This window comes from Lissotriton vulgaris, chromosome 1_1 (assembly GCF_964263255.1).
Source record: "Lissotriton vulgaris chromosome 1_1, aLisVul1.2, whole genome shotgun sequence".
NCBI classification, from domain to species: domain Eukaryota; kingdom Metazoa; phylum Chordata; class Amphibia; order Caudata; family Salamandridae; genus Lissotriton; species Lissotriton vulgaris.
Genome location: NC_141685.1, coordinates 740,855,661 through 740,880,617, shown reverse-complemented (window position 1 = coordinate 740,880,617; position 24,957 = coordinate 740,855,661). Strand labels below are relative to the sequence as shown.

Here is a 24,957-nt window from a genome sequence, read left to right as displayed (position 1 = left end):
AACACCGTTTGGTGGCCATCGCAATGCCTCCACCTCTAGTCGTCCAATTTAAGGTAAAGATAGCATAATCTGGGGGAAAGGCTAGGTTAATTATCGAAGAGTCAGAGTCCTGGAGCCAAGTTTCAGTCAGGAAAAGCACATCAGGGGAGCCATCAATGAAAAGATCGTAAACCTCCTGATAGTGCTTTACCACTGATCTGACGTTTACGCTCCAGAAACTCAGGTCCCGTTGTCCTGCCCTCTTTGTAACAGGAATTGAAAGCCCCAAGGAGCGAATAAGAGAAGGGGGTTCCAATGACCAGGCACCACACCTACAATGATATGGGCCGCAAAGAGGGACCACAGGCAAACTCGCAGCGTGTACATCGATCCCGAAGGGCCAGAAGTACTCCAATTTGTAAGCTGGATAATGCAGATTTTAAATGTGAGGTTTCCACTAGGCTGAAATGTTGCTTGAGTACATTATAGACATTGTGCACTATTCAGTTTTCCTCTATAAGCATTTTTTCTCTGTAGAGAAACCTCACTCTCTTTGGCCTCACTAATTGAGGGGGCATAGAGGGTGTTTTTTCCCTTTTCCCACCTTAGAAAGGCGGGAAAAGGAAAGGCGCATCTCTTTCATAGGAGTAAATATGCATGTGTGTCTAGGACAGGATATTCCCCGCACAAGACATGTTATAACCCTCGAACATCCACAGAATGGCCCACCCAGAAGTACCACTTCTCCCACCTGCCTTACTAGAGAGATCCATATGCACAATGCTTTTTATGTACTATGGAAGTTTATGAATCTGCCTTACAATGTTTAATCTACTTTGCGACTTTAGCTAGTATCTTTTCTTTTTTAAATTTACTTTTGTTTTTAAATATACTAAATATAATTATATTTTATACAGAAAAAGGGTGAGAACACACTGCCTCACATCCCAGCACTCAATTTGCCCCAATGCTTCATGGTAAATGCTGTGCATGATAACACTTACTTCAGTGGTTGTCTTTACATTTTCACCCTTGTTGGTGCAGCATGTACTGTGTAACTCTAGATGCGTTTGTCAGGATTCCTTATTCAGTCTTCTCAGGTCTCTACCACTCACTGGGCACAGGTGCAGCAAGACAAGCTCGTCAGCTCAATAGCTCAAATAAACTTTTCAAACAGAGGGGTTGACAACTATCCTTTAACACATACACAGCACTGACTGCACCACCAGTGGTTAAAAACTAAAGATTGTCACTGAAGTGAGTGTCCTCATTTTCAGAGGGTCGTCAAAGTCCAAGCAGTAATTTAAGATGCCTTTAAATTGTTTATCTTGTCACATTTGCTGTGCTTGAAAGATAGAGGTGTCAAATGTAAGGTTATGTCTTCTGATAAATTGCTGCTTGTTTTATATAATGGTTATTGCTGTTTACAAACTTTGTTCAATTAGCAATCAGAGAAAGAAAGGTAAAATCCGTTATGTGACGATCTTGCTGAGGTACAGAGACTGTGAAAGGAAAGGCTGCAAGATGTAAGTTTTTATAACACAAAATGTATATTAACTATACATATTCAACCATTAGGAAGGCAAGAATGAAGCATTTTTTTGAAGTGTGATGGAAACAAAGATTTTAATAGGATCAAAATAAATGAAGACACTTTGGGCCTGAATACAATGTCGGCAGTCGGACTACCGACAGCCCATCGGTGACTGTTTGACCGCCGAATTATGAGAGTTGCTGTTGGACCCACATGTGTCGCATGCAACACTGCCGGCTCCGCCAGAACCATAGTTTCCAATGGTGGTGTGGTCGGAGGAGCATCCCAGAATTGCAGCTGTGCCGAGATAGGCACTGCCGTCGGGATTACCAAGCATGAAAAGGTTGTCAGAACGGATCTGGGGCCCAAATTTGGCCCACAGCCATCGTAGGCCGATGAAAAGTGTTCCTGGGGGCACATGGAATGCCCCCACGTATCTCTGTGCACCATGCATGACCAGGTGCATGGCACACGGTGGCGGCATGTGCAGCGTCCTCTTTCCACGGCAGCAGCATACCTCTGCCATGGTACTGACTACTTTCCAACTGCCAGCCTGGTGGTCAAATTAAAATACGGTGGTCGGACCTCTGAATGTTCGTCTGGCGATCTCCTGACCACCGCAATATCGGCCGGCGGTCCGACCTACCAACATCGTTATCAGGCCCTCTATTTGGTGTTGCACAAATGATAAATATTCACTGAAACCCAATTTCCACACATTATCATTTATGTCTAACCCACTTTCTGCCACGGTTGATCTGGACATTTTACAGGAATTAAAGGAGCAGGATCACATCTACACATCACTCCTGATACACTCAGGACATTCCCTGATAACTTGTCAATGAACCTATCCATTCTAGGCCACCAAAAAACAGATCTAATCAACCTCTTCATAGACGGCATCTCCAAATGGCTCTCTTGACTCGTATCTAAAATATGACTACGAAGAGATGAAGGAGTAATACGCTTCCCTTCCCTGAAAAGCAAATCGCCTTCTGTGACAAGTTCACTGGATGCATTCCAAAATGGAACCAATCAACTGGAACATTATTCTTGGATGGCCAACCCGTTCTGATGTAATCAATGACTTTTACCAAAACTTCATCTTCGCTCCTGCTCTTCTTCCACATTTCTTCAGTGATAAAACTAAACTTCTCTGAAACTACTTCAGAAATGCTAGTTACAACTTCTTCTTCTTCTTCACACACACACCCTCTTCATTACATGGAAGTCTGAAGAGGCAATCAGCCGTCGCATTACTTTTGCCTGGGACATAATCAATGTCAAAAATATATATTCCTGCAACCGTGACATCAGACTGGCGATGTGAGCTGTAGCTTTCGAACCACCTCCAGGAGACAAAATAGACACTAAAGGCTTATGATCTGTTCTCAACACAAACCGAGCTCCCCGAATGTAATTGCGGAAGTGCTCAACTCCCCAAACACACCCCAACAACTCTTTTTCAATCACAGCATAACTTCTTTCAGACACACAGAGTATGTGAAGCAAACGCTACATTCCATTCCTCTCTATTCCTTCACGCTGTGACAATTCACACCCAAACCATAAAGGCTTGCATCGACTGTGAGAATGCATAACTTGTTCATGCAATGTAGTTTAAGTGTAGGTGCAGCTATCATTTCGGCTTTAATATTGTCAAAGGCTTCTTGTTGTCTATTTCCCCAAACAAAATCCACATTCTTCCTGGAAAGCTCTCTCAATGGTTCCATTTTTGTAGCAAAATTTGGGATAAATTTGCTTTAATACTTACAAAGCCCCGAGAATGAAAGCAACTTATCTTTACAATCAGGAGCAGGTGCTTTTAGAATAGCATCTACAAGTGATTTTTTGGGGAAATACACCATTCTTGGACACAGTGTGGCCCAAATATTCCACAGAGTCTTGATACAATGTACATTTCTTAACTTTAAGAGTAAGACCATACTTACTCAAAATCTCACAAACATTTTTAAGATGTTCAGTGTGAACCTTTTGATTACAGGAAAAAATTAATATATCGTCCTGGAAGCACTTAACGTAATGTTGCATGTCTTTAAAAATATGACACATGGTCCTCTGGAAGACTGACGCTGCCGAAGCCAGTCCGAACGGAATCCTCTTAAATTGGAACAACCCTTGGGGAATAATAAAGGCTGTCAAATGTCTCGATTCCTCTGCCAATTCCACCTGGTGATATGCTGATCTAAGGTCCAGCGTGGAAAACACTGTTGCACCCCCCAACATACTCACAACTTCATTTATAGTGGGCAGAGGATGACAATCGATTAGTATATTAGCATTTAGAGCCCTCAAATCAATACACAGCCTCAAAGATTTATCTGGTTTATGTGTGAGAACCACTGGAGAAACCCACTCCGAGGATTCTACCTCCTCAATAACGCCAGTGTCCAACATTTCTTTGAAAGCATTTCCCAACTCTTCCCTGACATTGATGGGGACATTTCTCAGTTTCTGTTTAACAGGTAAAACATTTTGCTTGAGTTTTATGACATGCGTGAAACCCTTAGGTTTTCCCAATTTTTCTCAGAAAAAACGTTTGGAAATTCTTTTTCTAAATCAGTTTTGCCTACTCCATCTTCAATAACCATTACCGGTTCTTTGATGCGGGGATTTAAGATGATTTTCAACTTCCATTGGTCTCTCCATCCTAACACATTAACTCCTTTCTTAGCCACATAAAGCTTGATGAAAGCAGTCCTTTCTTTAAAACAAACCCAAGAAGCAATATACCCAATAAAATCAATGGCTGAACCATCAAACCCTTGAGCAACAATGTCCGGTGGACACAGATCATGAATAGATTTTCTCTTCCCAAGCTTGTCTTGGAAATAAGTCTCTGTTATGATGGTCCAAGGAGACCCAGAGTCTGCCATCAACTCAAGATCTTCCTCCAAAAATTGTACTATGCACTTAGGAGAATTCAAAGTTTCTCCTTTAATAACATTAATATTCACAAGTGAAACTATTATCCCTCTTTCTTTATGTGCATCAACATCAGATGAATGCTCACATTTGTGGCAAACTCCTTCACTTTCTTGATTGTACCTCACACACGATACATCACTGTTCTTAATACTGTGGCCCTTATATTTGTCTAATATCTTCCTCTTGTCATCTCTACAAGCCTAGAAAAATGCCCACTCTCCCACATTTATTACATTGCTTACCTATAGCAGGACAGAATTTGAATGAAGCAACGTGAGTGTTACTCCCACACCTATAACAAACAATGCCACCACTGGAAAACTTTGTAGAATGGGACTGTTTTGCTACATTGTTCATAGCGCATATTTCATAGCAACATTTATCAGTCTTGTCACCTTTGGTACCGACTTCTTGTACTGTCTTCATCCACTTATCGGACTATTCAAATGCCTTAGCAGTGGAAACGGTATCGTGCAAATTCGGATTACCTAAAATCCAGAACTGTTCTTGTGTTTTCTTGCTCCTCACATTCAATATGATTTGATCTCTAATCATATCGTCGGTTATAGCTCCAAAATTGCATGAGCTAACAAGTGATCTCAATGCTGTTAAGAAATCATCAAAAGACTCAGACTGTTTTTGTGCATGGTTGTAAAATTTGTAACGGTTCAAAGCTATGCTTGTCATGGGTTTGAATCTAGTTTCAATTCGTGACATAGCCTCATCAAATCCCCCCCCCCCCCAAATCCCCTGACACAACAGGAAGAGTTCTGAACACTGCTTGCCCTTCCGACTGTAAACAATGAAGGAAAATACTTTTTTTTCTTTCATTACCCATTCTTTCTCCATTTATAGCTTTTTTTTTAAGTTCAGAAGGAGTTTATTGAACAATAAGAGGTGTCAATACAATACATATAGGTGATACAGAAAAGAAACAAAAGCATTCAAGAAAAGCTTTGCATGAATAACAAGAGGTAGACTGGTTGTAAAGAAATAAATGAGGCTGTACAATAAAAGAATGGAAAAGAAACAGTAATAAAATATGTTGAAAAATAAAATACTTAGGAACAATAAGGTCAATCAGGGGGGTTTAGAGACTTCTTGCTGAGTGGGCGATAAATGAAATGATTTTTTAGCACAAGTATCGAGGTATAACGTTATAGGAAGCCACAAAGTAGTGCGTTTCGTTGCCATATGAAGAGGAAAAACAAAGGCAGTATCTAGTCTATGGTTATGACAAATATTATACCACCATGCTTTGAAAGAGATATTTGCAAAATTCTTCCAATTAACAGTAATTTGTTGGAATGCAACCGCTATCAGTAAATCAATGATCTGCACATCAAAAGTAACATGATCCCAACAAGGAGAAAGACTACCTAAAAAAAATGTGAATAAAAGAAAAAGGGATTTGAGTGTGAAAGATATCATTAATTTGGGACCAAATTTGTTTCCAGAAATCATGAATGACATTGCAAGAAAAGAGCATGTGGAATAGAGTTGCAGTGGGTGAAGAGCAGGACCAACAGAGGTCAGGGATAGAAGAGAACCTTTTACTAAGCATGTGTGGCGTAAAAAGAAGTCTATTATAAATAAAAAATAGTGTCTGTGTTAGAGTGGCAGCTCTGGAGGATTTGCGAATCTTGGTCCATAACTTATCCCACAAAGAAATGGGCCAAGAGGTGGCAAAGTCGTATTCCCATTGTTCCTCTACCTTAGACTTTGGACGGGGAGAAGGTATAGCGCGGAGGAATGTGCAAATAAGAGAAGCTTTGGAGGAGGCAGTGAAAAAGGAGTGAAATTGTGAGGTGAGGTTAGGAGATGATATAGAGCGATTGTGAGAATGCTGGATCTGGGTGTAAGTAGACATAACCACTTCTTTAAGTATGAGGTATTTACGGGCAAAAGAAGCGGGAAGATTAAAAGATTGGCGGAGTGTTGGAAAAGGTAAAAAAGTGGAGTGAGAGAAGAGTTGAGACACCCAAATTAAACCCTTCTGTCTCCAGGATTTCCAATAAAAAGGTTTGTTATTGATAAGGAGACTTTGATTATGCCAGATGGTAGTGGATAAAAAATCAGCAACTGAGGAGGGAATGGCTGGAGAGGAAGCTAAGAGTAACTTGGCAGTAAATTTGTGTATGGGAGTGGATGATAACTGTGGTTTACGAGAAAAAGATAGAAATTCAGCAAAAGTAAAGGGGGAAAGAGAGAGACGTTCTACCGAAACCCATAAAGGGCAAGGCTCATCAGGGTCTCGCAGCCAAATGTAGGCTTGGCGCAAAAGGGAGGCCTTGTGATAGGTTGGAAAGTCAGGGAAGTTGACACCACCCTCTGATTTAGGACGTGCTAATCTAAGGAGAGACATGCAGGATTTTTTGCCCAACCAGAGAAAAGAAGAAAGAATGGTGTTAATCTTCCTAAAGAACTTCATGGGAATGGGAACCGGGATATTAGAAATAATATACAGAACAATAGGGGATAACATCATTTTAATGGTATCAAGGCGCCCCCACCATGAAAGATAGAGTGGATGCCATCTGTTGGTGAGATCGGAAAGTTTCTGGGTACATTTGTTGAGACAAAGCGAGATTGTATCTGCAATGGAGGGAGTGACATGTAAGCCTAGGTATTTGATATGAGAGGGACTCCAAGTGAAGTTGGAGGCAGCGAAGTCCGGTTTGAAGGTATATTTTGTTAGAGGTAGAATTTCGCATTTGTCATTGTTCAGCTTGTAGCCAGAAATCTGCGAATACGCCCGTACTTCAGCAAGGAAAGCGGGAATGGAGTCAGTAGGATTGGATATAAAGAGTAAAATGTTGTCTGCATAGGCAGCTAGTTTGATGTAGGAATGTGATGTTTGAAAGCCCTGCATGTCGGGATTTTGTCTAAGTTTGGAGGGAAAGGGTTCCAAAGCTAAATTAAAGAGAAATGGGGATAGGGGACCTCCTTGCCGTACACCTCTACCCAAATCAAAAAAAGAGGAAACCAGACCATTTGCACAGACCACTGCTCTAGGATTAGAATAAAGAAAGGAAATTAAGGAAATAAATTTTGGGCCAAAACCGAACCATTTAAGGGTGGAAAAAAGATAGGTCCATTCTACTCTGTCAAACGCCTTCTCTGCGTCCAAGGCAATAGCCGCCAGAGAATTTTGAAAGCGTGGGCATTTAGATAAAACATTAAAAAGAAGCCTAGTGTTGTCAGTAATAAAGCGTCCCTTAACAAATCCAGATTGCTCAGGGCCGAGTAAGTCAGGTAAAAAGGGGTCTAACTGTGCTGCAAGAGATTTAGCATAAATCTTATAATCAATGTTGACGAGGGAAATTGGTCTATAATTTTTACAATATCGAGTGTCCTTCCCTTCCTTAGGGATAATACAAATACGAGCATCGGAAAAGGTACCCGAAGAGCTGCCAAAGGTAACAAATGAATCAATGAGGGAGTGTATTTTAGGCAATAGCAATTTGGAGAAATTAAGGTAGAATTCAACAGTGAAACCATCAGGTCCAGGAGCTTTATCTTTTTTGAGAGATTGTAGAGCAGAAAGTAATTCTTGTTGGGAAATGTCCAATTCCAAAGAGGTTAAGTCAATAGGGAAATGGTGTGGTTGGTGTATAGTAGAGAAGAAATTAGAAAGAGATTGAGGAGTAGGATGAGTCTCAGAGGAGTAAAGGGTAGAGTAGAAACGGGAGAATTCGTCTAGAATATCATTGTCTTTACGTTTAAGAACAGCATGATCATCAAATACAGATTCAATGTTTAACTTATTGTGTTTGATTTTCAAGTAATTAGCCAGAATTTTCCCTGCTTTATTTTTCCCACCATAAAATTTCGAACTAGATTTCAATAGGTAGAGAGAGGCATCTTCTGTGGATTTTTTGTTGAATTTCATCTTGGCGTCAATAAATGCTGTCAAGCTTTCCTGCGAATGAGAAGTGTAGTAGGAGTGCTCCAAACCCTTGATTTTTTGGAGAAGATAGTTAGTGTGCTTACGAGCGGTCTTCTGTTTCTTAGCCACATAGTTGATGATGAAATCCCTAGCTGTGGCCTTGAATGAATCCCAAATATTATGTTTAGGAATAGAAGGGGTATCATTAATGGCAAAATATTAGTTGAAAAAATCAAGGAAGGAGACGGTAAATTTAGGATCCAAAAGCAAAGAATTATTGACACGCCACCTCTTAGGCCCAGTGACTTTAGGAAGGATATCAATGTTAATAGAGACTGGGGTGTGATCGGATAATCGGATAGGGCCAATTTCTGCACGAGTGAGAGTTTGGGAAAGATGATGGGAAACAAAAATGTAGTCAATTCGTGATTGGGAATGATGAGAAGGAGAATAAAAGGTAAACTCTGTGGTCGTCGGATTACATAGACGCCAAGCATCGACAAGTTTATGCTGTGACACTGCTTGAGCAAAAAGTTTGAGGCTTGTTAGGAATGAAAGAAACTTTAGAGTGTCGATCCAAAAAAGGATCAAGAGGCTGATTACAGTCCCCTGCCATAATGAAATTGTCATCAATGAAATTGATGATGCGAGTGGCCATCTCGTGCCAAAAAATTGGGTCACCACCTGTGGGTGCGTAAACATTTAGAAGAGCGAGTGGAGCACCCCTTAAGGAAAGCTTGACATATAACCATCTACCATTAGAATCAGATTTAGTAGCCAGCAAAGAATGAGAGAGGGATTTACGAATTAGAATAACCACACCATTGCGCCTACCATCACCAGGAGCAAAACAAACCTCTCCCACCAAACCTCTTTTAAGCTTAACAGATTCCGCTTCAGACAAATGAGTTTCTTGCAGGAAAGCAAAATCTACATTCAATTTGGCAAGGTGAGAAATAATTCTAAGTCTCTTAATGGGAGAATTAAGACCTTTAACGTTCCATGAAACAATACATACTGACATTAAAAACAATGAGAAATAAGATCACAAATGCAATAAGAGAAAGCCTCAGGACAGATAAAAACAAGAAAAGATGAAAAAAGGAAAAGTAGAAACAGGAAGTTAGAGATAATATTTGTACTAGAGTACATCATGCAACAGGAAAGAATATAGAGTCAAAGAGAAAAGAAAAGTCTTCACTGGGTTAGGAGAAAAGTGAAGAAGTGACGAGCCATGTCTGCAATGCAAAGAAAAGCAGTGAAGTGAGGAGAACAGAGAGGGGGGCGAAAAGAGAAGAAAGAATGACACCTGACTGAGAAGTAGTGAAAAAAGGGGAGGAAAGAGGAAAGCATAAGCAAAACCAGGAAAAGGAGAGGGAGAGAAACAAGACCATTCAGAACAGTGAACTCAAACAAATAGTTGAAGGCCATAATGATCAAGTAGGAAGTGAAGATGAAGGCCCAGAAAGGTCCATATCAGAGGATCCGCAGGAGGTCAGGAAGCTTCTAAGGCGCAGGGGATCTTCATAAGCAGTCATCTTGTTGTTATGAGTGACCTTAAAAAGACACGGATGAAAAAGGCCATATCGGGCCCCAATGGAGCGGATCCGTCACCATGAGATCTCAGACCTTATTTTAAGGTAGGCTATTTACAACTCTGCTAAACTTTGAACTAGGAACTGGGCATTAGATGTATGAATTACTTATTATAGTCACCTTTACACTTCCTAGAAACCAGATGCCTTTGATGGTTGCTATTACCTTGGATTCAACTTAAATCCAGATTCCCCAATTAGAGTATAGCGCTTTGAACATGACAGGTATGCGATATTCTATCATTTCAAAATACTTCTCTGACTATACACGTGTAATCTATATTAAGCACCCAATGTTTTGTATTCTCACAGAATAAGTCCTACTACACCCTTGGAGAGAGATATCACATAGACAAACAACCCATCCCGTGTCCCACAGCCTTATTAATAAGTTCAGGTAGGCTTACTGGTAATTGTTATTGTAATACATTCTTTTAATTCAATCGCCAGTGATTCCATCTCTGATAATCTACTCATTGTAGGATCTTGATCCATGTGACGGATTCCTTTTCCATCTTTGATTACGTCTCCCAGACCAGGTTATCAGTCCGATGCACCCATAACGATTGTTATCCTACACCTATGGTTGTTTACCAAACTGGCTATGTCTTTGACTCATTGTACGCTATTCATGTTACTCGAGCTGTGACAAAGGATTTCCAAGAGCCCTTTGTCCAAATCTTAAAGTGACCACGATTTCGGTAAGGTCTTAGTATGTTTGATGTTGTATGTATTAACAACAGCTAAACCTTGGAAGACATGTGGTACCAGTAACTTGACCTCCTAGTGAGGCACAATCAATCTTCGGTTAGCACCGGATGTTCCTTCCAATGTATTCCTCCTTGTGACCCTTTCTTTATGATTGTGTGTTTACAATAATGTAACAATTAAAAGTCCAAAATCCAGTATATAAAAATAGGTTTGATTTATTGTAGCTTACTTCCAGTTAAGTTAATAATAAAGAGATAAGTAGATGAAATTGTAACCCCACCAGGAGCAGATAACCTCCTGCTCAGCCTCCAGGTAACTGATAAATCCCTTGAACAGCAACAGGTAGAATCCTGGATGACATCACAGAGACATGACAGACACAAACACTAAGAAAGGACAAAGAGGGAGGAAAAGCAGGATGTAACAAATAACTCTCGGCCATTCATATTTGTTTTAGGATTAATAGGGATCATTATTGACCTTCAATAATATTAATCTATTAACTTTCTATACAGATACACTGCCCCCTGTCATGCCCTTGTCCTGATGAAGACCCTCTAGTAAGGTTTCACTTCAGCCTGCACCATTTTAGGTCGAAACGTCAACACTCCCCTCCTATTTTCAGCCTCTTCCATGAATTATCATTTGTGATTTTGTTTTTTGGAGGCATGAGTTTGTTCTAATTTATTAATGAATTGTATTTCTCAGTTTGTTAATTAATCATTATTTCTGGTTTATTAAGGTCACAGTGACCACTGTTCTATTACCCATTCAGTACCCTCACTATCCCAACACTACCATTCCCTGTCCATTCTTTTAGGGGCATTAAATGTGATTAATTTATGGATGTATTTTATGAATAATTTTTTACGATACACGTTGTGAATAAAAACAATGTTATAATTTCTTTGAATTCATTTAAGCTGCTCAGTTAAGGTTTATTCGTTTTAGTATCTGGGACCATCTTGTTTGTATCAATTATTCACCCAGGTCCCAGCGACTCATTGGGTTAACCCGTGTCTTTACAGCACATGGAGTAGAAATAGCATATGGCAAAATCAAGGAGCGTGGATGCAAAGAGGCAGAGTTAACATTTGAAATCTCCGAAAAGAAGCCAAAAGAGATAAAAGGAGCGAAAAAAAATAGTGAAGCTATGAGGAGAAATAAATTGAAACTCCTATACTCAAAATGGCCGCCACTGCTGAAGTGAAGTGAATCTCTGCAGACGTCATGAAGGCAAGAGAAGGGCAACAGTGCTACAGAAAAGCAAAACGATGGGCCAAGGTGCAAGAGAGAGTCATTATTTGGCCATTAAAAGTGATAAAAGGAGAGAGGATAGTCCGTGGGCAAGGAGGAGAACAAAATCATCGCGTGGAGTGAGGAGGAAAAGAGAACAAAATGGCGACAGCGGCCGTTGGAGAGCCGCGGCCGGACTTACACCACCAATTTCGGGGTCTAAACTGCCTCAAAAGTAGATAAGAAGCTCCTCAGTTCGTGCCTGCCACCTTCCGACTGCACATCATGCCATCCGTGATAAAAAACGATGACGGAAACCGCGGGTCTCAGTCTTCCTCGGAGCGTTCACCCCTCAGCTGCCATCCCCGTCCGGCGCCAAGTCACGCCCCCCCCCCCCCAATCTATAGATTTTTAATAACTTTAAAACTCCTCCTTCCACCTATTTCAAGGTATTGGAGGATCAACCTTGTTTTTGAGAAATTTACTTGGTGGATCGAATTGCATGTTATCAATATAAACTAAGCAGATTTAGAAAATAATGTACAAAAACTATGTATCACCGAAAGTTATTAAGTGGAAACATTCACACATAGGAAATAATGTCAAATGTTAAAATGAGTCCTTGACAAGCTGTGCACATCAGCGTGAAATGCACTGGTGAACTTGCTCCTTCCTGCTGGTAGTACAAACGTGTTGAATGTTTTGTTTTTCTTTTATTCCACAACAGATAAAATTTACCTTGTAAATGCGCTACCAGACATTAAATGTGTGGTATAAACTCCACAATTATCGTTGAAAATCCAAACAGACTCCTTGGAATGAAAATCTCTGCGCTACTCCCAACCTTTAATGAGAAGAAAATGGTTTCCGCTGACGTCACACCGTCGCGTAGCGCTCTAATGTCTGCGTATAACGTAGACACGTCGGAGCACCCAGCGAAGACATCGAGTACCAGGAAACGTCACAGAGATGAAACCAGGAACAAGTTACCATGGAAGTCTCCTAGTGTTCCTTGCGATCGTTGCGAGGATTTGTTATTATTTAAAATGTAGTCTCAATAAGGATGGAAAGTTATAAAATTTCACCATGAAACTATCCAGCCAGTTATAAAATCCAGGTTTTTTGTAAGAAGCTCGTAGATCCGGTTTGTCGTTGATTCAATAGTATTTTCACATATAGGTTATCCAACGCAGTCAAAAGGTCAAAATGTATAACATTTATGGAATCCAAGAAAGTTAGCTTAAAAAAGGTAATATGAAGGAATGATTTTATAAAGAAATAAAAAGAAAGCACAATCCTTCAATAACAAAGTGCTAATTTGTAGAGAGTAAATTCTTCACAAAAAAAAATATATATGGATGTACCGCTCCAGTGCCTCCCGTGAAGTAGCAGGTACCTCCTTGTCCTCGTCGCCAAATTTGTAAAGTTCAAGGTATAAATGAAGTTGAAATCCAGGATAAAGAAGCAAATCTTTCATTGAAGAGGCACAGAACAACAGCTCCAGTTCAGCAGCTGAAACTCCAAATAACTGTTTACATGAGATTCCAAATAGAATTACTACAGAGTGGAATGAGCCACAATCATAAGAATACAAATCTTTTAAAAGGGCAATGTGGGAAAGATGGAAATAATTATAAAAGGGAAATGAAACCGGAAAGGAAATATGACAATACAACACTTGGCTTTTGCAAAAGTCAATAACATTACAAACGAAAAAAAGGTGGTGGGTGATCAGCCCACCCTTACCTGACAGATGTTGTTCTGTTCTGCAGATGCAGTACCGGGTATAATTCCAAGCAGAAATCACCTTCCGGGCGACCCCAGCGGGGACGCGGTCAAGTGGCCCAGACCGGGTGGGAAAGACCTGCAGGCAAGACCTTCGGGCTACCGGATTTACAAGAATCCCTTGGGCAAGGTACCTCCGTCTGGCTTCCTCCGCATGTCTCCTCACGACCACCTGCGTTCCCGTGGAGTCACTGTTCAGGCGCCATTTGTAGAACCGAAAATACCCAGCTACTGGGTCTCGGCAGCGGGGGGACCACCTGAATCTACCTTATCCTCCTTATATCATAAAGCGAGACACCGGAGCCTTCGTCTGCAGAAAGGACAATATTTATTAGTATAGCCCGGGCTATGGAACAGTGTCCCAAGCTCGTCAGAGACAAGACAGAGGAGGCTGCTGCTTTACTCCGCAGCTTACAGGCATTATATACGTATTTTCCCCACCCTAAGAAACCAGTCCGGATGGGGCTGCAGTTTCGCCATTCTTCGTTCAGGCAGGACTGGTGTTGCAACAGATGATGCAATAGATTACGACAGATTTTGCCAAACAGGAGATGTACGTGAATAACAGATAGATCTTGCAAAACAGGTTATGTGTGAAAGAACAAGTTCTGGGACGGCGACGTGACCAAGTCTTTGTTCCCCTTTCAGGCATCTGTTTAGCCACAAGGAGCGAGGAAGGTGATGTGTATGTGACAAATGAAGACATCAGCAGAAAATCAAGCCTGGCTCTTTTGTCACGAGATGGCAACTCAAACATGGAGTCATGGAGAACAAATGGACGCCTGAGAAGGACGCAGTTTTTCAGAGAGGGTGGAGTCGAGGATGACCGCTAGGTTGCCTGCGTGGTCGGTGGGTGTTGGAGCTGTTCCCAGTGCGGTCGGCCACCAGGAGTCGTCCCAAGCCGAGGGGGTGGGTCCGAGGATGAGGACCTCCGTCATGTCAGAGTTCAGCTTCAGTCTGCTGTTCCTCATCCATTCGGCGACAGCCTTCATTCCTTCGTGGAGGTTGTTTCTGGCGGTGTGGGGGTCCTTGGTGAGGGAGAGGATCAGCTGGGTGTCATCGGTGTAAGAGATGATGTTGATGTCGGGCGACGTGGGCGAGTGGTGCCATGTAGATGTTGAACAGCGTTGGGCTGAGGGATGAGCCCTGGGGTACGCCGCAGATTATCTCTGTGTCTACGGAGCAGAAGGGGGGGAGGCGGACACTTTGTGTTCTGCCGGAGAGGAAGGAGGTGGTCCAGCCCAGGGCCTTCTCTTGGATTCCGGCGTCATGGAGGTGAAGACAGCGGACAGGAGGATGAGGGCCACAGTTTCTCCGTTGTCTAGCAGGGTCCTGATGTCATCGGTGGCGGCAATGAGGGCAGTTTCGTTGCTGTGGAACCAGGACTGGGACGGTTCCAGGATGCTGTTCTCCTTGAGGTAGTGTGTCAGTTGTTTGTAGACTATCTTCTCGAGGACCTTCAACGGGAGCAGGGAGATGGGCCGGAAGCATTTGGGGTCTGCCTTGGGTTTCTTGAGTGAGGCGTTGATCTCGGCGTGCGTCTAGCTCTCCAGGAACGTTGCAGTCTCAAAAGAAATGGTGATGGCTTTCCGGAGTTGGGGAGCGGTGGCGGTGCTGGCTTTGTTGAAGATGTGTTGTGGGCAACGGTCTGATGGAGATCCGGAGGGGATGGTGTTTATGGTCTTCATGGTGTCATCGTCGTTTATGTTGGTCCAGGAGAGCAGGTGGTTGGTGTGGATGTTCGTTATGGGGGCGGAGGTCTCAGTGGAGGTCGGGGTGGACGTGGTGGTGAAGCTGTTGTGGATGTTGGCGATCTTGCGATGAAAGAAGGTGGCAAGCGGGTTGCACAGGTCTTGCGAAGTTGGGATGTCATTAGTGTTGGTGAGTTCCTTCACGATGTTGAAGAGCTCTTTGCTGTTGTGTGTGTTGTTGTCTATGCAGTCTTTGAAGGAGGCCCTTTTGGCAGATCTGATGAGGCGGTGTTGTCTGCGAGCGGCGTTCTTGTGGGCTGCGAGGTTCTCCGGTGTTCGTTCACGGTGCCAGTTCTTCTCTAGCTTTCAGCAGGTTTGCTTGGAGGCCTGGAAGTCTTCAGTGAACCAGCTGGATTTCTTGCTGGTGCAGCTGTTGTAGGGTTTCTTGACCGGGGTGAGGGTGTTCGCACAGTCGTTGATCCACTGTCTGAGGTTGCGGGCGGCAGTGTCTGGGTGGGAGGGGTTGGCGGGGGGGCTTAGGGCGAGGGTGGTGATTAGCTCGTCTTCGGTGACTTTGCTCCAGCAGCGGCGAGGGACCTGTTGGGTGCGGTGGTGCGTGGTGGGTTTCCGGAAGGAGAAGTGGATGCAGCGATGGTCGGTCCAGTGGAGTTCGGTGGTGTGGTTGAAAGAGATGTGGGGGCTTGCAGAGAAGATGGGGTCAAGCGTGTGGCCGTAGTGACGAGTTGTGTGAGTCCGAGGTTGTCGATCAGGGTGGTGAAGTTGGTGTCGTTGTTGTTCTCGAGGTGGAAGTTCAGGTCCCTGAGGGGGATGTAGTCCATGGAGGCGAGGGCGTGTGTGTTGACAAAGTTGGCAATGGAGTCCTGAACTGTGGTCGGGGTCCGGGGGGGTCTGTAGACGAGGGTTCTTATGAGGTTGGTGTTTCGGTCGATGTGGATCTGGAAGTGCAGGTGTTCGGCGGTGCTGAGGGTGTTGTCGGTTGAGACTCTGAGAGTGTTCCTTTGGACGATGGCGATTCCTCCTCCTACTCCGTTGGTGCGGTCCCTGCTGGTGATCTTGTGGCCTTCTGAAATGGCTATGGCGATGTCTGGTGCTGAGGTGGGGTTCAGCCAGGTCGCCGTCAGGAAGGCGACATCTGGGGAGGTTAAGTTGAGTAGGTCCCAGAGTTCAACGGCGTGTTTGCGGGTGTTGAAGAGAACGCATCTGAGGTAATTAGGTTCTTTTCTGGTCGGTGGCTTGGCGGGCCGAAAACTGGTGAAGTAGCAGTTCCAGCAGGAGAAGGGTCCTTGGGTTAGCTTCGGGCCGGCCAGGCAGCAGGTGCGTGATCGTCCGAAGTTGAGTGCGTGGACAGTGCTAGAGGCCCAGGGATTCTGGTGCTGGGTGCAGTCCAGGCACGGACGGGCTCAGACGGGCTTGCCTTGGGTACGTCAGCGGCGCGGTGGCACAGCTGCGCCATAAGAAGGGGAGGTTGGAGGAGGGAGCATACGAATGGGTGAGCGGGGGGGCAGGGCGCAGCGGCGGGAAATGGAGACCGGCAAGGGAACAGAAGGAAAAAGAGGGCACAGGGCACAGAATACAACTGGGAGTAGGAAAAAGACTCAATTAAGCATAGGCAATACAGTACGAGGTAGGGGGAGCGAGGACGCAGGGGACGCAGCGGCGGGAAGAACGGGGGCAAGGATCGGCGAGGGCACAAAATGCAAGGAGGAGAAATGAAACAAATCAATAATAAAATGGAAGGAGAGAAAAAATAAATGGAACCGGTTAAGCAGTGACACAGAGGTAATACAGTACACACAGGAGCATTATAAACAATACAGAGCAAGCAAGAGCAGATCTACAGCAACTCACTGCCCTGAACTCGCTGCAGAGGCAGCAGCAGTGACAGGGAGCACGGGCACAGCAGGTGGAGCTGTTGCAGCGTGGGGAGCGACCTGCCTGAAGCAGGGTCAAGAGTCCCACACACACACACATGAAAGTAGCGTACATCTAAAAAGCATTACTAATCGTAAAAGTCTGTGGATGTGCAGCCTTACCGAAACAGAAAAAATCATATCTGTACATTTTAATTTCAGATGGTCTTGTGGCAGTGACCCCTTAAAATAGAGTCACCAATAGGTTTGGGTGAAAAAAATACCATTTAGGGATGTCTATTGTGCTTTTCACCGGCCAACTGCAGCTGAAGATGAGGGCTTCTGTTGCACTGCCGCTCTCCTGAAAAGAACGGATTGTGGAGTACAATTCAGACAAAGGATAATGTAGGATCGAGCGTGGTTGAAAGAGAAGGGATTTTGTCAAACTGATCAGCTCAAGTATCTCCTGACAGAGAGAAGCTGTAAGCAAAGGGCTTGATCTGGACATTTAGGTGGGTGAACTTGTAGAGGCACTTGATGAGGTGCCAGAAGGACATGTCTACAAGTAACTTACTTTAACAGTGAGTTCATTATAGAGAGTTGTCAATCTAAACAATTCACAAAAAAGTACACATTGTACATTATAATCACAATGATTTAATATCTCCTAAGCAATTTTTAAACATTTGCATTAGCAATGGAAACTGTTGCAGGAATTAGCCAAGAGATTGTTAATAAGCATCAGTGGGTGTTAAGGTGTCTACCACGTCTATAGTTGCCACTGAAAATGTCTTTCTAAATGTATCGTACATAGGTTACATTAATAATCTGCATTTTTTGCATTGTTTTGAGTTGCACATTCTGTTATTAATAAGCAGGCCCCCCCACCTTTTCTGATTATTTTCTCAACGGCAGGCAGAAGCACACTTTTAAGAGAAGACTCCTGTTATGTGTAGCTAGAACAGATGTTAAGTAAGCACTAGATGAACTTAAGGCTTGTTGTATAGCAAGAATAAGGACTTTTACTTTCAACACAATTCCTAGCATAGGTGACTGAACAGATGGTCAGTGTTTTTTGTTTGTTTTATTTTATTTATCTATATCTAATTTGATGACCACAGCAATGTCTGTGCCATTTAAACAATTGTTTATTATTTGCCTGCCAGTGTAATCCACACCTGCTTGCATATTCACAACTCACAACGACCAAAATCAATGACAAACTAACAGATTACTGGACACATCTACACAACACCGCACTGAACGAACACGAGTTGGAGCCCCTTTGGGCATCCCCCTCAAGGAACAAAATAACACCAGCACTGGCCCAGACAAAGTTCTGGCTACTACATATTTGACACCCGCGCGAATAGCATCACTAAACCTTAGAGAGAGTAACTTATGCTGGAACTGTGAGAGGGAGAAAGGAGGCCTAGCTCGCATCATCTTCCACTGCCCCAAAGTAAAGAGCATTTGGGAAGAGGTATTCATGTTTATTAAGAAAATATTGGGATGTACACTAAACCTGGAGTTCTCAACCCTCACTACGGCGTTTTTAAACGCGAACCTGCAATCACAACAAGACAGGGACCTTCTGGCCCTCCTGTTAACCTTGGCAGTTAAAATGGTGGTCTCCAAATGGAAAGACGCAGGGAGGGTATTGTTTAAGGGGTGGTTCAACTGGATACCTGAGAGGCGCTGATAGCATTGTACTCCGCAACTCACCCTGGAAGCCAACGACCAGAGGTATATGGTCCACAATGGATGAGTTCCTGGGTCACTATGAGCCCCCATGATCAACAGGAGCACAGAGTGATCTACTAAAAAGGCCTTCTCCACACACGAAGACAGTAGGGCGCGCAAAGTACCATTGCGCACAACCTCCTTTTCATTTCCTATTCACACTTTTTCTTTTCACACACCTTTATTCCTATAGTAGCACAGTACTAAGGGGACATCCGATCATGTAAACCATATCGAGTACCTCAAGCATATACGACCAGTTTGGGGTGTCACCCGTGAAGTAAAAGCGATGTTTAAATGTATGTGAAAAATTCCTAATAAAATGCTTTGAAATGGAAAAAAACTAAAGCAAAAACTCTATTATTAAAGCTTTAGTAGAAGAGCAGTACCATTTTCAACCATAAGACTGCCCCATATTTTCTAGGTCTGGAGGGAACCTTCGTAGTTGTGTGAAGCTCAATCAAATGGAAGTACCCAAAGATTCAGTAAGATTGCACACAATTTTCAGTGAAGAATAAGTTGGCATTTAGTGATATTTTCTTAGCACATATATGCCCTCCTGCTTCCAAAATGGACACAAGGATGTATTCTGCACTAAGAAATAGTGCTAAATCAACAGAACATGAATAGTGAGTGCAAGGAGATGCTCTCATTAGCTAAATGTGCACTTGGGGTAGTATTTCCCCCAACTTACTCACACCATTTTGTGCTAAGAAAATAGCATTAAATGCAACAGGACATAGCAGCATGAGCAGCTGCTCATGCTTGCTAAATGTGCTCGGGCGGTAGGATTTTGGTTCCCCAAATTACTCTTAATTGCATGAGTTGGCGTAATCACATTCTCGTCAGTAATTCTGCATTAAAGAGCAGTGTGGAGAACATGAATAGTGAGTGCAAGGAGATGCTCTCATTAGCTAAATGTGCACTTGGGGTAGTATTTCCCCCAACTTACTCACACCATTTTGTGCTAAGAAAATAGCATTAAATGTAACAGGACATAGCAGCATGAGCAGCTGCTCATGCTTGCTAAATGTGCTCGGGCGGTAGGATTTTGGTTCCCCAAATTACTCTTAATTGCATGAGTTGGCGTAATCACATTCTCGTCAGTAATTCTGCATTAAAGAGCAGTGTGGAGAACATGAATAGTGAGTGCAAGGAGATGCTCTCATTAGCTAAATGTGCACTTGGGGTAGTATTTCCCCCAACTTACTCACACCATTTTGTGCTAAGAAAATAGCATTAAATGTAACAGGACATAGCATCATGAGCAGCTGCTCATGCTTGCTAAATGTGCTCGGGCGGTAGGATTTTGGTTCCCCAAATTACTCTGAATTGCATGAGTTGGCGTAATCGCATTCTCGTCAGTAATTCTGCATTAAAGAGCAGTGTGGAATTACAGAAATTATTCTGATTACTCCTGCGTACTTGACATTCTATCCACACCTAGTATTTTCCGTAGAAGGTAAACTAACCTCTGAGCAAAAGTCTTGTATTATTGAGGCCATAGCTAAAGAGAATCTCTTTCTAAATTTTGTCTCAAGATGCAGTAAATTGATTTTGTAATATTCATTAGTGATAGTGAACCAGGTAGGACAATTGGGACAGCCTTCCTTATGCAGTCTTTACCTTCAAGGCCGTAATTAAAGTGGCATTGATAAACCTTCTTTGGCGATGATTGAATATTCTCCATCACCCAAGATCCTAACTGTTTTCCTCAACCAAAATCAGGTAGTGAGTGGTCATCAATCACAGAGAACAATATAGGCTGCAGTTTCAAGATGCTTGTTTTTTTAACACCATGCTGACAAGATCTTTCTTCTCCAAGGTAGCACAATTTGGGTCTTGATATTTAGGGTGCATTGTTATAAGGTATCAAGCTGCTGCTTTATGCTGAAAGGTATCCTATCTAAGATGACCAACTCATAAACATTAAGGAGGGCGTTTACATTTTGAGATACAACTTTAGAAGGAAAAGGTCTTGCGGCAAGCGTCTTTGGAATGTCTGTCAGGGGCAAAAAAGGCAGGTTTACAAAGAAGCTCTTTATGCCATTACAAATCGGAATTTTCTTTTTGTATTCTGCTAATAAGTTCCTAGATGGATCCCTTTCCGAGTATCCACAGGCAACCCTTGGACCAAATACAAAAGTCCTGGTACTATATCTTACTCCTCTTGCTTCTTCCGTAAAGGGGAATGACCACTGTATTGAAAACCCAAGGAAATCCACAAAGCATGCAAATAATTGCTTCCTACAACTTATTGTGGGCTCTGTACAAAGTACCAGAGGGCAAAGATACAGTATAACCTGCCACTTCCTGGGCAGACACCTGCTTTCTCTAGCCAAGTATGGTAGACAGGAAAACAGTAGGCCTTTAAATAGTTTTGCCCCAGTATTCAAAAGAAAAGTAAATGTGATAGGAGGAATCTTTAAAAAAAAAAAAAATTTTAAACAACTTTTTTGAAGAGTTGTTTTATGTGCATTACCCACTAGGGTTCTGGAAGAAAACCTGTCTGCTGCATAAAAGGAAATAGTGGAAGATAATAGGTCTTCCCGCCTTTTTAGAAATGTGTTATTTAATGCACTTGGAGTGCCTTCAGGGCATTGTGCCCTATGACGGTACATTGACTTGATGATTGTCTCACCCAGCTGATAACATAATGGCAATGTAAACATATTGAATGCATTGTACAGTGATAAAAAGCTAATAAATCAACAAGATCTTTTATTTATGTATTACTTTTCAAAAAATCTTAAACAGGAATACCTAAACAACATATGCACTCAGTCCCCAGCACGAGAATACAGAGTATCGGAGATGTGAGAGAAGCAAACATAACTATAGTTTCTTGCGACCCATCCCCCAAAAAATCCATTCACCAGTTTGCTAAATAAGAGACCCTCCCCCCCAACGTGACACCACCAGAGTGCAACACACCTCCCCGGAATTTGCAATGCTTCAGGCGTCCATCCAGCTTAGGTACAAGCCTTCCTAATACACAGATACGGATCCAGGAGTCACTCAAATGGTGCATTTACTATTGACTAAGAGCATTCCCCATCCTTCTACAGTAGCAAAAAGCCCCTGGATTGATCTGCGTAAGTTCCCAAAAGGCTTCCAGTTGTTCTTGACACTAAGGTGTGTCTTTCAGCCTGTATTTAACTTTAGGAGTAGAACACTTCCTCAGAGGATAGGCACTCAATGTTTCACCAAGATAAGCTGCATAGCTTATCTTGCATAGTTTCTGTGGCCATAAGTGATATCCTCTGGATGGCGAAACCAGTCACTGCAATTATTTATGTATTACTTACAACCTGATCTAAGGCCCCATGGTGAGTGGCGTTTGTCGCCTCTGAGGCAAATTTTACATGTAGAATCCAGGATATAATATATTCTTTGTAAGAATTTAATATGTATCACCTATAGTTGGGTGAAAGAGCACCCATTTGGGCCCAGCAGAACATCCATTGCTCAAAGTGGGAGAAGGCTGTAAATAGGCCAACCATTTTGATCTCAATTGGGGAACGCACACTGTTGCAGTGCTTTGCAGAATAGCATAAATACAGGAGACATGTCTTCTTAAAGAGGGTGGAGTTAAGTGTTGTCATTACAGCGAATGGTGGAGTAGGCAGAAGGAAATATATTCTCGCTCTCTGCAGTGGCTCCCAATCTGTAGTACAAGAAAATGTCAAGGAGGTGCATCCCCCGGCTGTCTGGATGACAGCAGGTGACAGTTGGAGACCATCAAGGTACAGGTCGCTAAACCTATGCAGCTGGGGATCTTATAATTGCCTGCATACTCTGTGGTAGGCAGTAAGGAGGTGTATGCAAGTGACATGTTATCTGCATGTATCCAAGCTAGTTGTGTTTTACAACAGAGATTTTTCTATGCCTAGGCTGTGCATTTAATTGGATCTGTCTGTACAAGGGGTGCTGTAGAGGGGGTCAGGCTACAGTGTTGAGGAGACATGGGTGAGCAGTATCCATCTATATCGGTGTGTGCAGTGAAAATGTGTAGGGTGGTGCTACTAGTGTGACAAAAGTGCATGAAGGCAGTAATGATAGATTTTGAAATAGGGTGCCAAAAGTTGGCCCTGTTGTTCAAAGGGGAGCTTGTTTCCAGTTTTATTCTAGGTTGATTACCAGCCCACTACTTTAGGTTGTTTACTAGCCAACCCCAGGTTAACTATTCCGGATCTCAGTTGGTCAAGAAAGTGTCTGGTGAGGCAAAGCAGGATATTTAAATTAAAGTTAAGAAACCTGGAAAGTACTACCAGTTTTAAGATATCAATCATACCAGCCAGTGTTAAGGGCTAGTGGGACCACAAACTCGGTTGTTCTTCAAGCCCAGCAATAGTTCTGCCATAGATCTTGGATTAATGCTTCTTCTGGAGACATTGGAGTAAGAGGAGGGAGCAAGGAAACCAGGTAAGGAGCACAGCTTTGTTGTGACACACCCGCTAACCAGACTGAAGCCTTTATATAGTAAATGAACAGTAAAAGGAAATTATATAAAACAAAATTATACAACAGGAAACACGAAGGACTAAGGAAACCAAAAAAGATACAGCCCAGGGAATAAACCGAAATGTAAACCTGAACTGGACTAGCTGAGGAGCTTTTTCAAAAGGCAGCAGTAAACCCTCAAGCTGGGGATTGCTTTTCTGGTGCTCAATAAGCAGGGGGCAGCAACTAGGAGCCCACAAGCATGAGGGAAAGCAGCACCAGGCGACTAAAACTCACAGCATGAAGTTGCAGGCTTCTTTAGGTTTTTCATGAGAGGGGGAACTGCTAAATCCTGCAAGTGCTGCATTTCTACGGCAGTACTTTGGAAACTGCGAGTATAACAATAATAATATATGGGGCAACCAGCAGAGTTGGTTATAAAACATGGAACGGTACTAGGACGTAATTTGATATGGGATGTGCTTGTAGGTATGTTGAGTGCAAATTTGCAACTGTATGTTGCTATTTTCAAAATAGAGCATGTTTTGTATTACATTTAAAAAGGGACTGCTTTTTCGTTCAGAATCAGTTTAGTACACTATAATGTCCTAGGTGGGCAGTACATCTCTAAAATTGCGTTAACGTTTGGGAGCAAAATACATGGAAAATGTGCAAAGATGGTCTAGCCAATTGTCAAAGGGTTGGGGGCATTTAAACAATATCTACTAACTATCATTAAATTATCTACGTAAGGGGCTTAACATCCAGTCCCTCGCATAAGCTTAAAAAAATTACACAACTTTTACACTGTTTAGGCTGCTCAATCTTTGCTGGTTTAAGGCTGGGCAAAGAGTGGTGCTTAGGTCACAAAATGGTTTAGGTTCCCCATGAAACAGTTCAGCAGGGAAACACCCAACAGATGGTTACCTGCCTTATATATTCAGGCTTTACACTAACCAGATTAAGTCTGTATCAGAACAATGCAATGAGTTCAGCTAATTCATTGTATATAAGTAAACTAATATGTGCTCCTTGGTGTCCAACAACAGGTTTGCTGGCATGTTTCAACTATGAATCTTTGAAGACTTTACATTTATTTACATTTGGTCTTTTTACAGAGCACGACAGGAATGACTTAAGCCACCTGTACCTAGGTCATCTGTCCATTGTAGATCCTTACTGCGGCATTGAAAGCTGCAGTAGTACTAGAGATTATTGGCATATCCTGTTCAGAAGGGGTGATCCGTGAATAGTCTGAAATGTCTCCGCAATCCAAGATTATATACCTTTTATTGGACTAGATAAAATAAAAAAGGTGCACCACTGTAAAGGACATTAATACTGCTCAGTAGAGTTTATACAGTGGTGCAGTCTTTTAGGTTTAGTGACTGCACATACCAGTTTTGTAGATGTCCTTTAAAAACAGCATACATCAATTCAGGTTGCTGGAAAATATTTTTTAAAACCGCAATAAAATTGTTAGTATTGGGACCAGTAACGGATATGATATATGAAGTGAATTTAAGAA

The 24,957-nt window shown here is 42.6% G+C and overlaps 1 protein-coding gene across 1 annotated transcript in view; it reads left to right on the top strand.

Annotated features, from left to right (window-relative positions):
- The window catches only part of STX6 (syntaxin 6), a 99,116-nt gene that overhangs the window by 25,141 nt on the left and 49,018 nt on the right, over positions 1–24,957 (top strand). The gene's annotated exons all lie outside the window — the stretch shown is intronic.